This window comes from Tachysurus fulvidraco, chromosome 4 (genome assembly GCF_022655615.1).
Source record: "Tachysurus fulvidraco isolate hzauxx_2018 chromosome 4, HZAU_PFXX_2.0, whole genome shotgun sequence".
Lineage (NCBI taxonomy): Eukaryota > Metazoa > Chordata > Actinopteri > Siluriformes > Bagridae > Tachysurus > Tachysurus fulvidraco.
Genome location: NC_062521.1, coordinates 21,953,382 through 21,967,115, shown reverse-complemented (window position 1 = coordinate 21,967,115; position 13,734 = coordinate 21,953,382). Strand labels below are relative to the sequence as shown.

The 13,734-nt window shown below is 37.2% G+C and overlaps 1 non-coding gene across 1 annotated transcript; it reads right to left on the bottom strand.

The window, feature by feature from the left end:
• Nucleotides 1-360: 360 nt before the first annotated feature.
• trnap-cgg lies at nt 361-432 on the bottom strand. Its single transcript has one exon. It is a non-coding gene; the product is annotated as a tRNA-Pro (tRNA).
• Between the last annotated feature and the right edge of the window lie 13,302 nt (nt 433-13,734).

Genomic DNA, 13,734 nt, shown 5'->3' with positions numbered 1-13,734 from the left:
TAATTAGGTAAGTAGAGCATTGACCTAGCTTCAATACTCCTGTTTTGATTCTGATCTCAGGTTATTTGTGGTGCCAATGCGAGAACCTACAAACCTGCAGTTTTTTGTGTTCTCTCTGGATTGCAAATAGGTGCAATGAGATGTGCAATTTGTGGTGCCAATGAGAGAACCTACAAACCTGCAGTTTTTCGTGTTCTCTCTGGATTGCAAATAGGTATAAATTTGGGTTATCATGGTGTACTTTTGCATTTGAGCTACATAAGTCATTAATCTTGGTTGTCATAAGGAGCAAAAGCCAGCTCACTTCAAGATTCCTCTGGATTTGTTCCACCAAGGCATAGTCTATTCCACGTAAAGCCAGGGCTCGTCCGGGATTTGAACCCGGGACCTCTCGCACCCGAAGCGAGAATCATACCCCTAGACCAACGAGCCAAAGTGCACCACCCTGGGTTGGTGTGCATGTTTGGAATTTTACAAATCCTGCAAACGTTTATGTCCTGTTCTCTGGGTTCATGCTAAACATTATAGATCACTACTTTTGCAATAATTTCATTAACTCCAATCTGTTGGAAAGTAGACATGACCAAGTTCTTACGGACTTGCGCATAGAACACAAATCAAGCCCATATTAACTGGCAGAAACTCTGAGTTTTCTTTGGACTCTTTATCAATCTGCAAGATACTCTGTGTTTTTCTATTCGATGAGGGTTGCAAATATTTTTTTCCCCACAACATGCATTTGCAGATACACTGCCTCTGTAATAAACAGACTGGAATCAATGTACTTCTGTTTCTATCTCTGTTACACCTTTGCTGACCTGCCTGCTACTGTACATTTTCTACTTACTGTATTTGGTGAATCAGTTTAGGCATGTATATATATATTTTTGCTGTTAGTTTAGCTGTAGTTAACATAGATATCAGATTAAGCAGCCAATTAATCTATTAGATAAGTATATCCTTCACATAGCTTTGGTGTCCCTGCTTTGATTGCGTGCACTTGTTATTTCCTGTGTGTACTTTTGCACATCCTCTACATGTCCCTAAATATGCCACTAGCTGATTTGACTGGATTGTCCCTAGGTGTGAATGAGTGTTAGCATGGTGTCCTGCAATAGACTACAATCCAACCACCAAAGGTTAGGGCACTAAATGCCAAGCAAGAACCTCTGGACATTGAGCTTTATACTGCAAGAAACTCAGATGACGTGAGAAGCAAGAGCCCGCTAACTAATCAACAGTCATTCAAGAGTAAGGGGAAGGGCTCGACCAGGATTTGAACCCGGGACCTCTCGCACTCAAAGCGAAAATCACACCCCTAGACCAGGGGTCAGCAACCCGCGGTTCCAGAGCCGCAAGTGGCTCTTTCACCCCTCTGCTGCGGCTCCCTGTAGATTTGGAAAATAAATATTTAATTAAAATTTTTTATTTTTGTTAGTTAGTTTAAAAGAAAAATGTAATTCTGAATTCTAAGATCATGATGCTCTTGTAACATTAAAATAAACCGTGTTTAATTTTTAATTTTTTTTTTTGGTCGCTCAAAATATGCGTCATAACTGCCGACTTGCGAAATCCGACACACAGAAGCAGCAGGGGGGGAGCCAAGATGGCAGCGGTGTGAATGGCCACGTTTTAGAGTCGTCTGTAGTTTGCAGTTTGAGGAGTTATATATTAAACTTAAACTTAAACTTAGATTTGAACATGTAAAGTTACAACTTAGAAAATATATGCTGTTTCGATATTTTTCTGGCAATACTTGCACTTTTTGACGTGATATTATGGGCAAAAAAAGGAAAAATCAGTCCCTTCATGAAAGCGCTATACTAGCTGGACACCTTATGGACGAATGTTGCACGGAGTCAGTCGACATGGAGAATATTAATATTAATCTTGAGACAGAAATCGGTGCCAATGAAGAGGTTCTTGCGAGGCCTATTTGCTCTACTCCATCCAAGAATCTTGTGAGCTCAAAAGGCATGAACGAAGTCTCCTTATCTACATTACTTGACGCGATTCAGAAGCTAACTGCTAAAGTAGATGAAACACACGACAAGGTGATCTCCATTGATAAAACAGTTGCCGTTTCTTGCGGTAAACTCGACAAACTATCTGAAAAAGTCTCCCACATGAGTGGAGAGGTCAAGATGCACGCTGTCAAGATCGTTCAACTTGAAAAGGAGATTAAAGATTTGCGAGTTGAAAATGTAAGTCTGAAAGAAAGCTTCGATGAAATGCAACGGTACTCACGTAGATGGAATCTTAAGCTACAGGGGTCCCAGAGCGCGACGGAGAAGATGCGAGAGGCGTGACAATCGACGTCCTAAAGAAGATGGTCCCTAGTATCCAGAACAAGTTGGATGATGTAGTTGATGTTGTACACCGCCTGGGGCTAAGGAGATCCGACGGAGCACCTCGTAACATCATCATGCGTTTTACCATGCGTACCTACAGAGACATGGTATGGAGGGCTGCGAAAGACTCACGCTATCTAAAAGAAAACAAGCTTCGGATCAAGAAGGCGTTGATCAAACAAGATGTTGAGGCTAGAGCCAAATTATGGCCGTTGGTTAAGAAGGCTCGTGAGGAGGGGAAGAAGGTTTCGTGGAAGGGTCCCCATGCTTTTGTCACTGGAAAAAACTCGAACATTGTCCTTGAGATGGACAACGTATTGTTCTATATTTGCAGATTACCTTCATGGAACAACTTATTTTGAATTTAACTAAGAATTATGCATGAACAGTTTCACGTTTTGATGTCTTCCCCCGTGTTCTCTTCACGAGTTGCTCTTGGTCAGTCTTTCATTTATAAATAACCTTTAAAGAGTATTCCTTTTGAACGTTCAATTTATGCTCAGAGAATTTCTTATTTTATTTTTTACTGATATCTTATTTATAGTCTTCATGGAGCATCTGAAGTTGAACTTGGCTCCTGAACTGTGCATTGACAAACAATTTCTAAATGCAGACCGATTTATGGGGCAACGTGAAAGTTTTCTACTTTGTTATGGTTCCTTTATCACAAATAAGTTATTTTCGCTCATACAATTGCACTTTTGCCTAAGTTATAGGGTATGTGTTAGCTTCAACTACCTCTTTGTCAATGCAGTTTTACAGCGGTAAGCTTTAAAACCTTTTTGTGTTCTTGTGTTCTTCTTAAAGTTACTCTTTACTGTTTTTGTTCTTTCTCTCTTTTTTCTTTTTTCTTTCTCTTATGCAAGACTTGGAGTTTAACTCTTTGAGTATTTTATCGTTGAACACTCGTGGCTTGAGAGATATCACTAAAAGAAAAGCCTTATTCTTATACTGTAGAAGAATGAATGCTGACTTAATACTGTTACAAGAAACTCATTCCTGTGAGGGTGATGTTCGCTTTTGGAAATCACAGTGGGGTGACAAGGCCTACTTTAGTCACGGATCTAACCACTCCGCAGGGGTTCTCACTTTGATTAACAAATCTAAAGGAGATATTGTTGAATCGTTGATCTCTATGGAAGGAAGATGGGTTATTCTGGTCACTAAACTTGACAATGCTACTTTTATAATATGTAATTTATATGGCCACAACTTAAAATCTGCCAGCAAGTCTCTTATTTTCTTATTACAGAGGAATATTGAAGCTTTGAAAAGTAAATATCAACAAGCTTTTATTATTGCCGGAGATTTTAATGATGTATGAGATAACTCAGTTGACAGATTTCCTCCTAAGATGAGCCTCACTATTAATATTATCTGTACTCTGTGTGATTTTTTTCATATTGCAGATGCATGGCGCTATTATCACCCTGATGTAACTGAATATACTTGGAGTAATAATTTGTTGTCTTCTAAATCTAGAATAGATTTTTTTTATTATTTCTCAACAGTTACTGCAATATGTGTTTGATGTCAGTCACCAATATGCTCCATTTTCTGACCACTTAGTAATTAAGCTGATTTTGCAGACTAAACACAGGGAGAGTACTGTACGTGATTACTGGAAATTGAATAATAATCTGCTAAAAGATAAAAATTTTAATGATCAAATCAAGGGATTAGTTAATGGAATTTTTTCAAATAATGAATTTGAGTCTCATGGTGCTAAATGGGAATATTTTAAATATAAAGCAAGATTAATAGCAATAAATAGATCTAAAACCTTAAAAGTGCTTAATGCTGATAGAGAAGCGGACTTGCTAATTAAAATAAATACCTTAAGCACGGCATCATGGCTGGAATACAGAGGTCCGACCAGTGGAGGTGGGCTGCACAGGTTTTGTGGCAACATCTATGACCAGACTGTTTAGAGACCTGGGAATTAAGGGCCAGAGCCAGCGTTCGGCAATCAGAGCTGTATCGGAGGCGGCAGAAGGCAGCAGTCAATGGCTCTGGATGAAGAGGAAAGACCCTAGCTGGGCCCCGAAGTGAGAGGATCAGGAGGTATGCGGTCAAGGATGTTTGACTCAGGGAGGAGGATGCCCCTGCCATGCATAGTCTCTTGGGATGTTGGCTATTAACAACAAGGCAACTCCTATGACTAATTGGGTATGGAACGCAAGCGTAGGACTGATCACCCTGTCGCTGGCCGCCTCTGGGGAGGGTGTATAGTGTGAAAGGCCGAAACACCCTAGGAACCAAAGGTACACTACTGATGATGCGTTCCTAAATTTCTTCAGGTTCCCTGTTCATGAACTCTTGGAAATGCTTGCACAAAGGATAGTAACATCTTATCCTGTGTTCCTTGAATCTTAATCAAAAAAGAGAATCTCTCTGTTACAGAGATTAGTCAGTTAAAAACTTTGCAATTGGAATTAGACAATATATATTTAGATATAGTTAAGGGTGCCTTTGTTAGATCTAGAGCGAGATGGCTTGAGGAAGGAGAAAAAAATACGAGCTTTTTCTTCTCACTTGAAAAGAGGAATTTTAAAAGGAAAAGCATCTCTGCATTAAAAATTAACAATTCAGCTCATACAATTGCACTTTTGCCTAAGTTATAGGGTATGTGTTAGCTTCAACTACCTCTTTGTCAATGCAGTTTTACAGCGGTAAGCTTTAAAACCTTTTTGTGTTCTTGTGTTCTTCTTAAAGTTACTCTTTACTGTTTTTGTTCTTTCTCTCTTTTTTCTTTTTTCTTTCTCTTATGCAAGACTTGGAGTTTAACTCTTTGAGTATTTTATCGTTGAACACTCGTGGCTTGAGAGATATCACTAAAAGAAAAGCCTTATTCTTATACTGTAGAAGAATGAATGCTGACTTAATACTGTTACAAGAAACTCATTCCTGTGAGGGTGATGTTCGCTTTTGGAAATCACAGTGGGGTGACAAGGCCTACTTTAGTCACGGATCTAACCACTCCGCAGGGGTTCTCACTTTGATTAACAAATCTAAAGGAGATATTGTTGAATCGTTGATCTCTATGGAAGGAAGATGGGTTATTCTGGTCACTAAACTTGACAATGCTACTTTTATAATATGTAATTTATATGGCCACAACTTAAAATCTGCCAGCAAGTCTCTTATTTTCTTATTACAGAGGAATATTGAAGCTTTGAAAAGTAAATATCAACAAGCTTTTATTATTGCCGGAGATTTTAATGATGTATGAGATAACTCAGTTGACAGATTTCCTCCTAAGATGAGCCTCACTATTAATATTATCTGTACTCTGTGTGATTTTTTTCATATTGCAGATGCATGGCGCTATTATCACCCTGATGTAACTGAATATACTTGGAGTAATAATTTGTTGTCTTCTAAATCTAGAATAGATTTTTTTTATTATTTCTCAACAGTTACTGCAATATGTGTTTGATGTCAGTCACCAATATGCTCCATTTTCTGACCACTTAGTAATTAAGCTGATTTTGCAGACTAAACACAGGGAGAGTACTGTACGTGATTACTGGAAATTGAATAATAATCTGCTAAAAGATAAAAATTTTAATGATCAAATCAAGGGATTAGTTAATGGAATTTTTTCAAATAATGAATTTGAGTCTCATGGTGCTAAATGGGAATATTTTAAATATAAAGCAAGATTAATAGCAATAAATAGATCTAAAACCTTAAAAGTGCTTAATGCTGATAGAGAAGCGGACTTGCTAATTAAAATAAATACCTTAAGCACGGCATCATGGCTGGAACACAGAAGTCCGACCAGTGGAGGTGGGCTGCAGAGGTTTTGTGGCAACATCTATGACCAGACTGTTTAGAGACCTGGGAATTAAGGGCCAGAGCCAGCGTTCGGCAATCAGAGCTGTATCGGAGGCGGCAGAAGGCAGCAGTCAATGGCTCTGGATGAAGAGGAAAGACCCTAGCTGGGCCCCGAAGTGAGAGGATCAGGAGGTATGCGGTCAAGGATGTTTGACTCAGGGAGGAGGATGCCCCTGCCATGCATAGTCTCTTGGGATGTTGGCTATTAACAACAAGGCAACTCCTATGACTAATTGGGTATGGAACGCAAGCGTAGGACTGATCACCCTGTCGCTGGCCGCCTCTGGGGAGGGTGTATAGTGTGAAAGGCCGAAACACCCTAGGAACCAAAGGTACACTACTGATGATGCGTTCCTAAATTTCTTCAGGTTCCCTGTTCATGAACTCTTGGAAATGCTTGCACAAAGGATAGTAACATCTTATCCTGTGTTCCTTGAATCTTAATCAAAAAAGAGAATCTCTCTGTTACAGAGATTAGTCAGTTAAAAACTTTGCAATTGGAATTAGACAATATATATTTAGATATAGTTAAGGGTGCCTTTGTTAGATCTAGAGCGAGATGGCTTGAGGAAGGAGAAAAAAATACGAGCTTTTTCTTCTCACTTGAAAAGAGGAATTTTAAAAGGAAAAGCATCTCTGCATTAAAAATTAACAATTCAGTTTCTAAAAACCCTGAAGAAATTGAGGAATTTGTTACTAATTTTTATAGGAACCTGTACTCCCCTGATTTACAGGCAAACCAAAGTATGTCATACCTACAACAGATTAAGAACTGTATACCTCAAATAAGTGACGAATTTAAGTTGTCATGTGAGGCTACTGTTTCTTTAAATGAAATGAGAGATGCAATGAAATCAATGAAAAAGGTCGTCTGGCTCTGATGGCCTTACTTTAGATTTCTTCATACAGTTTTGGGAGATTTTAGAACAACCTTTCTTCTTAATGCTTCAAGAATGTATAAAAAAATGGTACAATGACTCCTACTATGAAACAAGGGGTGATATCTCTCATTCCCAAACCAGATAAAGATGTAACTATAATTGATAACTGGCGACCTATCACTCTTCTTAATTTTGACTATAAATTAATTGCATCCATATTTGCCAAGAGATTAAAACAGCATTTACATTATGTCATTAATGAGACACAGACTGGATTTATGAAAGGTCGTCATATTAGTGGTAATACTCGACATGTTCTGGATCTTACTGATTACAGAGATGAAATCAAGTCTGATGCAATTATCTTATTCCTCGATTTTTATAAGGCCTTCGATACTGTAAAGCATCGATTCCTTATAGACTCTTTAGGGGCTTATGGATTTCCTTCTAAACTCATAAATATTGTTCAAATGCTGTACAAAGAAATAGATAGTTGTATAATTTTAAATTCACTGTCCTTCGCAGAATACGTCAAGGTTGCCCTTTGAGCCCCTTTTTATTTTTATTTGTTGTTGAAACACTATCCATAGATATTTTGCACAATAATAACTTTGCTGGCCTTGATATCTTTAACAGAGAGATTCGAATCTCACAGCTAGCAGATGATACTACTTTATTTTTGAAGGATAAAGAGCAAGTTTCTCCAGTTTTAACTACAATCAATGCCTTCTCTAACGCTTCTGGGCTCAAACTTAATTTATCTAAGTGTGAAATGATTTGCTTGTTTGACACTGTGGAAACTGAAATTGAAAATATACCAATTAAAAATTAAGTGAAATATTTGGGAATTCATATAACAAAACATTTAATTAGTAGATAATCTCTGAATTTTTCTCAATGGTTATTGAAAGCAAAATATATTTTTAATAATTGGCTCCAAAGAGATTTATCAATTTTAGGCAGAGTTTTCTTGTCCAAAACAGAAGGATTATCCAGGTTTGTGTAGCCTTCCCTGTCTTTAGCTGTAGTTATCACACCTCCAAAAATATAGATAAGATTTTTCTTGATTTCATTTGGAGCAATAAGTCACACAAGTTGAAGAAATATGTTTTAGCAAACAAAAGGAGTGATGGGGGTCTCAAAGTCCTGCATTTTGATGACACTAACAATACATTTAAAATTAATTGGTTAAAAAGATGTTTGCGTGGGTCAGATTCTTTGTGGTATTTTATTCCTAATAATATATTTAAGAGGGTATAGGTGGCCTTTCTTTTTTGATGAAATGCAATTACTCTACTGGTAAATTGCCTATTAAACTGGCTAGATTTCATCAACAAGCATTGTTAGCCTGGAAACTTTTCACCCCACAAAACCATCTTATGGAATAATTTGGATATTAAGATTAGAAAAAGATCAATCTTTTTTGATAAATGGTTTAATAGAAACATAATTTTTGTTGCTGATCTATTCAACTCTACTGGTGATTTATTATCTTATGAAAGCTTTATGAATATCCATCATTGTCCTGTTCCATTTAAAGAATTTAACTCTGTTATTAAGGTAATTCCTGATGGATTAATATGTCTAATGAAAGCTTCCCTTACCCATGAGTCATGCACAAAACAACTTTCACAGTTATTTTGGGAGGTGTCTCGCTTTTAAGTAAAGATTGTAATAATAAATGTATTCGTCAACTTTTTCAATCTCGAAACTCAATTTCTCCAAAAGGAAAAAATTTTTGGAGTTCTAAAATAGATAACATTAAATGGAGGAAAACATGGTTATTACCATATAAATATTGTATACCGAATAAAGTGAAAGAAGTGCACTTCAAAATTTTGCATAATATATACCCTTGTAATGCAGTTTTATCTAAATTTTGTGATGTAGCTGATATATGTACCTTTTGTAAAAAAGAAAGTGAAGATATTTGTCACTTATTTTTCTCATGTAATGTTTCTTCACTCTTTTGGAAAGATTTGAGTCTCTATTGTTTTTCTAAACTTAACGTGAATGGTGTTTTCGACATTAAGGATATTGTTTGTTTTTTTGAAAACCAAAACAAATCTTTAGAATCAACTGTTAACTTTCTTATCCTCGTGGCAAAGTTCTATTTTCACAAACAAAGATTTCTTAAGAAAATACCTACTTTTAGAGTTGTTATGTGTAGTAGAACATTTAATTAAATCACTGAGAGTAATTGATAACAAAAAATTTCTTTTTTGAAGAGATATGATGAGATCTTTCATGTAACGTGATCAACACGTTTTTTTTTCCTTTTTTCCTGTTTTTTTTCTCGTACCCTCTTTTCTTTACTTGCTATATTTATGCCTATTTTTTTTCTCTTTCTATTCTCATACATCTGTTCAATTAATGTTTGATATATTGATGATACATTTTATGTAATGTACACATAGTTGTCTTTGATTGTTATCATCTTTGAAATTGCAATAAATAAATAAATAAATAAATAAATAAATAAATAAATAAATAAATAAATAAATAAATGACACACAGAAGCAGGCGCAGTTTTGGTTTGCTGCAGCTATTAAGCAAGTAAAATTTTTTTATGTCATGCAGGGCGTTCAAGTGTCACGCATTGAGAGTGACAGTCACGCATTTGGGTCTTTTCTCACGCTCTCCTGCCGCACATCATATTCCCACGCAGAAAAGCTTTTTGACTATCATATATTTAATAAGCCGAAGCGCCCAAAATGTATCAGTCCTCACTGCTGTCTCTTCTGTGGAACCGGGCAGGAATCAAGCGCGTCTCGGTTCTTAGTCGAGCCTGACACTTATCAGCCAATCAAAAAAGAGGCTACACAATAGCCAATCAGAAAATAGCAATATCTGGGAAAGATTTAACGCAACACCAATGAAAAAAAGCGAGGGGTTGGAGATGTCTTCTTGCCTGTCTTCAAAACTTGAGAGCCCTGGTCATGAACACGAAGGACTCAATTATTAAACATTTTATTTGAAAGTAACCTTCAACTCAGTGTCTTTTTTCTTAAGGTTAGTTCAAACTGTTCAAAATATTTTTGTTTGCCTGCAGAAATAAAATTGCGTTTACTCTGTAGCAGTTAATTGATTTCATAAATGCAACACACTACAGTTTTTTCTATACCTTCCATAAAGGTACAAAATGATATATGCAGTGTTATCTTCATTTTAGATGTCAAAAGGGTTTTGTGGCTCCCTGTGGTATTTTTTCTGTGGGAAACGGGGCCAAATGGCTCTTTGAGTAAGGTTGCCGACCCCTGCCCTAGACCAACGAGCCACACTGCACTACGTTGGGTTGGTGTGCATGTTTGGAATTTTACAAATCCTGCAAACATTTCTGTCCTGTTCTCTGGGTTCATGCTGAACATTTCAGAGCACTGCTTTTGCAATAATTTCATTAACTCCAATCTGTTGGCAAGGAGACATGACCAAGTTCTTACTGAATTGCACATAGAACACAAATCAAGCCCATATTAAGTGGCAGAAACTCTAGTTTTGCACGTCCTCTACATGCCCCTAAAACATGCCACTAGCTGATTTGACTGGATTGTCCCTAGGTGTGAATGAGTGCAATAGACTACAATCCAACGACCAAAGGTTAGGGCACTAATTCCTCTTTTCCACCAAAAAGAACCGAGTGCTGGTTCAGAGCTTGCACTGGTGCTGGTTCACAATTGGTTCAACTGGCGAACCTTCTAAGAACCGGTTTGCCTTTCCATCGGTTAGAGTGCATCACAGAGCCGAGTCTGACGTCACTGTATACTTGTCACTTAACCCAGCGCAGCAGGCAAACACAAACAACAATGGCGGATGTTGCTTTACTGTTAATGCCCATGGCTTTGTGAACCTACATTAACATCCAAACGTGGACGGGGTGCCAACCCATCACAGGGCACACACACACTCTCATTCACTCACACAATCACACTACGGACAATTATTTCCAGAGATGCCAATCAACCTATCATGCATGTCTTTTCACCGGGGGAGGAAACCCGGAGTACCCAGAGGAAACCCCCGAGGCACGGGGAGAACATGCTGAATCGAACCTCGACCCTGGCGGTGTGAGGCGAACGTGCTATCCACCAAGCCACCGTGCCCCCCCACATAGTTCAGTGCAGAGTAATATGAAAAAATGATGGCACTATTCTGAAATCCATAGCAATCGATATTAATAAAAAGAAAAAAATGTACAGTGGATTTAGTGTGGCTGGTGGATTTACCAGTTAATAATCTTGTCGTGCTGCATGCCAACATGGTATATCACCACAAATGCCTGCCCAGGTGCCAGGTAGGATGATCCAAGTAGCAATGCATTTCCCCGTGGGTTTCTGGAGGCACTATTTGATGCTCCAATGCATTTCAGCTTGTCCTTAACCATTGCTCACTCGGTCAAAGGCATTATTCAAGGTATCATTGTGCAACTGCTAGAAAGGGAAGTCCACAAGGGTGTGAAGAGAGAATGAATGAGCACTTTTGCCGAAGACGGTGGTATCCTGTCCCAGTGCACACAGTCACATGGCGTACAATAACTTTTACTGTCAAATCCACTACCACTTCACACTATCCTAATCGGAATACCCCTAATCCTAATGTCAGCTGCTTACTGAACAAAGCCCAGCCAGTCAACCTTTGTTTACTGAATGGCATTATGTATGTCATTTCTGTTGTGAAAAATCTTGGGGGCTGAAGAGCCCTGATAACCCGAATTTGCCCAGAAGTGCCTACAGCCCTAACAAACCTGACCATAGCCAGTTCCAGTACTCTGGGAATCACTTGTTACATCCTGGAAATGAGATAGTCTGACAGGTATTTTAGTAAGGTGTAATACAGACCACATGCTGACAAAAATTTTTTCTTCTCAGCAGGGTTGCCTGTTGGCACCTCCTGAGCCTTCGCCTTCGGGAAGAGCAGGCACCACCATTAGATGTGGGGATGATGGATTTCATGTTTCATGGGCTTGCAAATGTTGACTTGAGGTCCTTTGCCAGCTGGAACATGTCAGCTACAGTAGAGAGTCAGACTGGTGCCCTTGGACACATTCCACTGTGCTGGATTACAGAGTTATTACCATGACATTAAGCAAAAATGTATGTATGCCAAAATAATATATATTCTGCATATAATACATATTAATGCATATTTCCCTGGGCCCAAATTCTGGTAAATATCCAGCTATTTCAAACAACTGTTTGGTTATGACACTTATTGCTTTTAGTATTTTAAACTGCTTAAGTGTTTTTTAATGAATGGATTACTTTAATATGTAATAGTAACAACTACTTGCTTCTGTTCTGTTTCAATTTCTTTGTTTTTTCATAGTAATGGATGACAACGGGATTTTATTTGTCTGCAATAATGCATTTATATCCCATGGAAACAGAATACGGTCAAAAGCAACAACAGATTAATTTACAACCGGTAATTTAAGCCATTGAAAAATAATATAGGGTTAAATGTATGCGTTTAAAATATAGTTTTTCTATAATTATAATTTTTTGTCCTATATATTTGAGAGAAAACCTTATTACTACTAAATGAGAATTTTGTTTGTTTGTGATAGCTAGCTAGTCAGACAGACAGACAAACAGACAGACAGAAATAGATAGATAGATAGATAGATAGATAGATAGATAGATAGATAGATAGATAGATAGATAGATAGATAGATAGATAGATAGATAGATAGATAGATAGATAGATAGAGATAAAACTTGTATATGCTGAAGGAGAGATCTTATACCCTGAGAAAAATAAAGAAAGTAATGAACATCTCACAGTTCAGTTTCAACACAGCTTTTTATTTTCTTGTTAACCACATGCAAATGTAGAGCTTCTATTTCTCTGCTGGGACTAGCCCACATCAGATATGCACATTGTAATATGCCATACTCTGTATGGAAATTTCAATATGAGACTCTCTTTTATAATTAAAAAGTCTTTGTAGCTGTGAAATGCATTAATACCAGGATATGTTGTCTAACTTATATTCTTTATTCTTTACATTTTGTTGAATAAAGAATTAAATTTATAATTATTATGTGAATGAACAAATGTATTTAAGGGGTCATATGTCAACCCATTCACTATATAAATCAAGGTCAGACCCAATGATCTTCATCCAAAAAGAATAATACCTGAATTATTACAAAGCTCAAAAACAGGGAACATTTACATAAAATTATTGCTGACCTTTTTCACCCATTTATTTAAAAAAAAATGACAGGATTATTAAATCCATGAGCACGTGAATTGCTTTATACATCAAAAGATAGTTTAAAGGTTATGGTCATATGGTAATATATGGTTGAATATAGTGTTTCTGTTTGTTTTATAATCGGCTACTGTTTATATCTTATGTGATTATAACGCTTGGCTAATACAGAAGCTCTTATTGTAATCAGACATAGAATTACATCGTTACAAGGAATATCAGCTTTTCCCAAGTTTTCTTTAAGCAAGTCATAATGTTCATTGCACGGAAAATTTGCCCCAAGGTTACTAGATGCTACATTCTTAGGTACAGATTTATATTCTGTTCCCAGGATGCATGAAATATTGATCAATAGCAAGCCATACACTGAATCTTGCAGCAGCCGAATGCTACTGTTGACAAAACAGAGGAACCTTAATAGATAGATAAAGTTACAGTGGATAAGGGA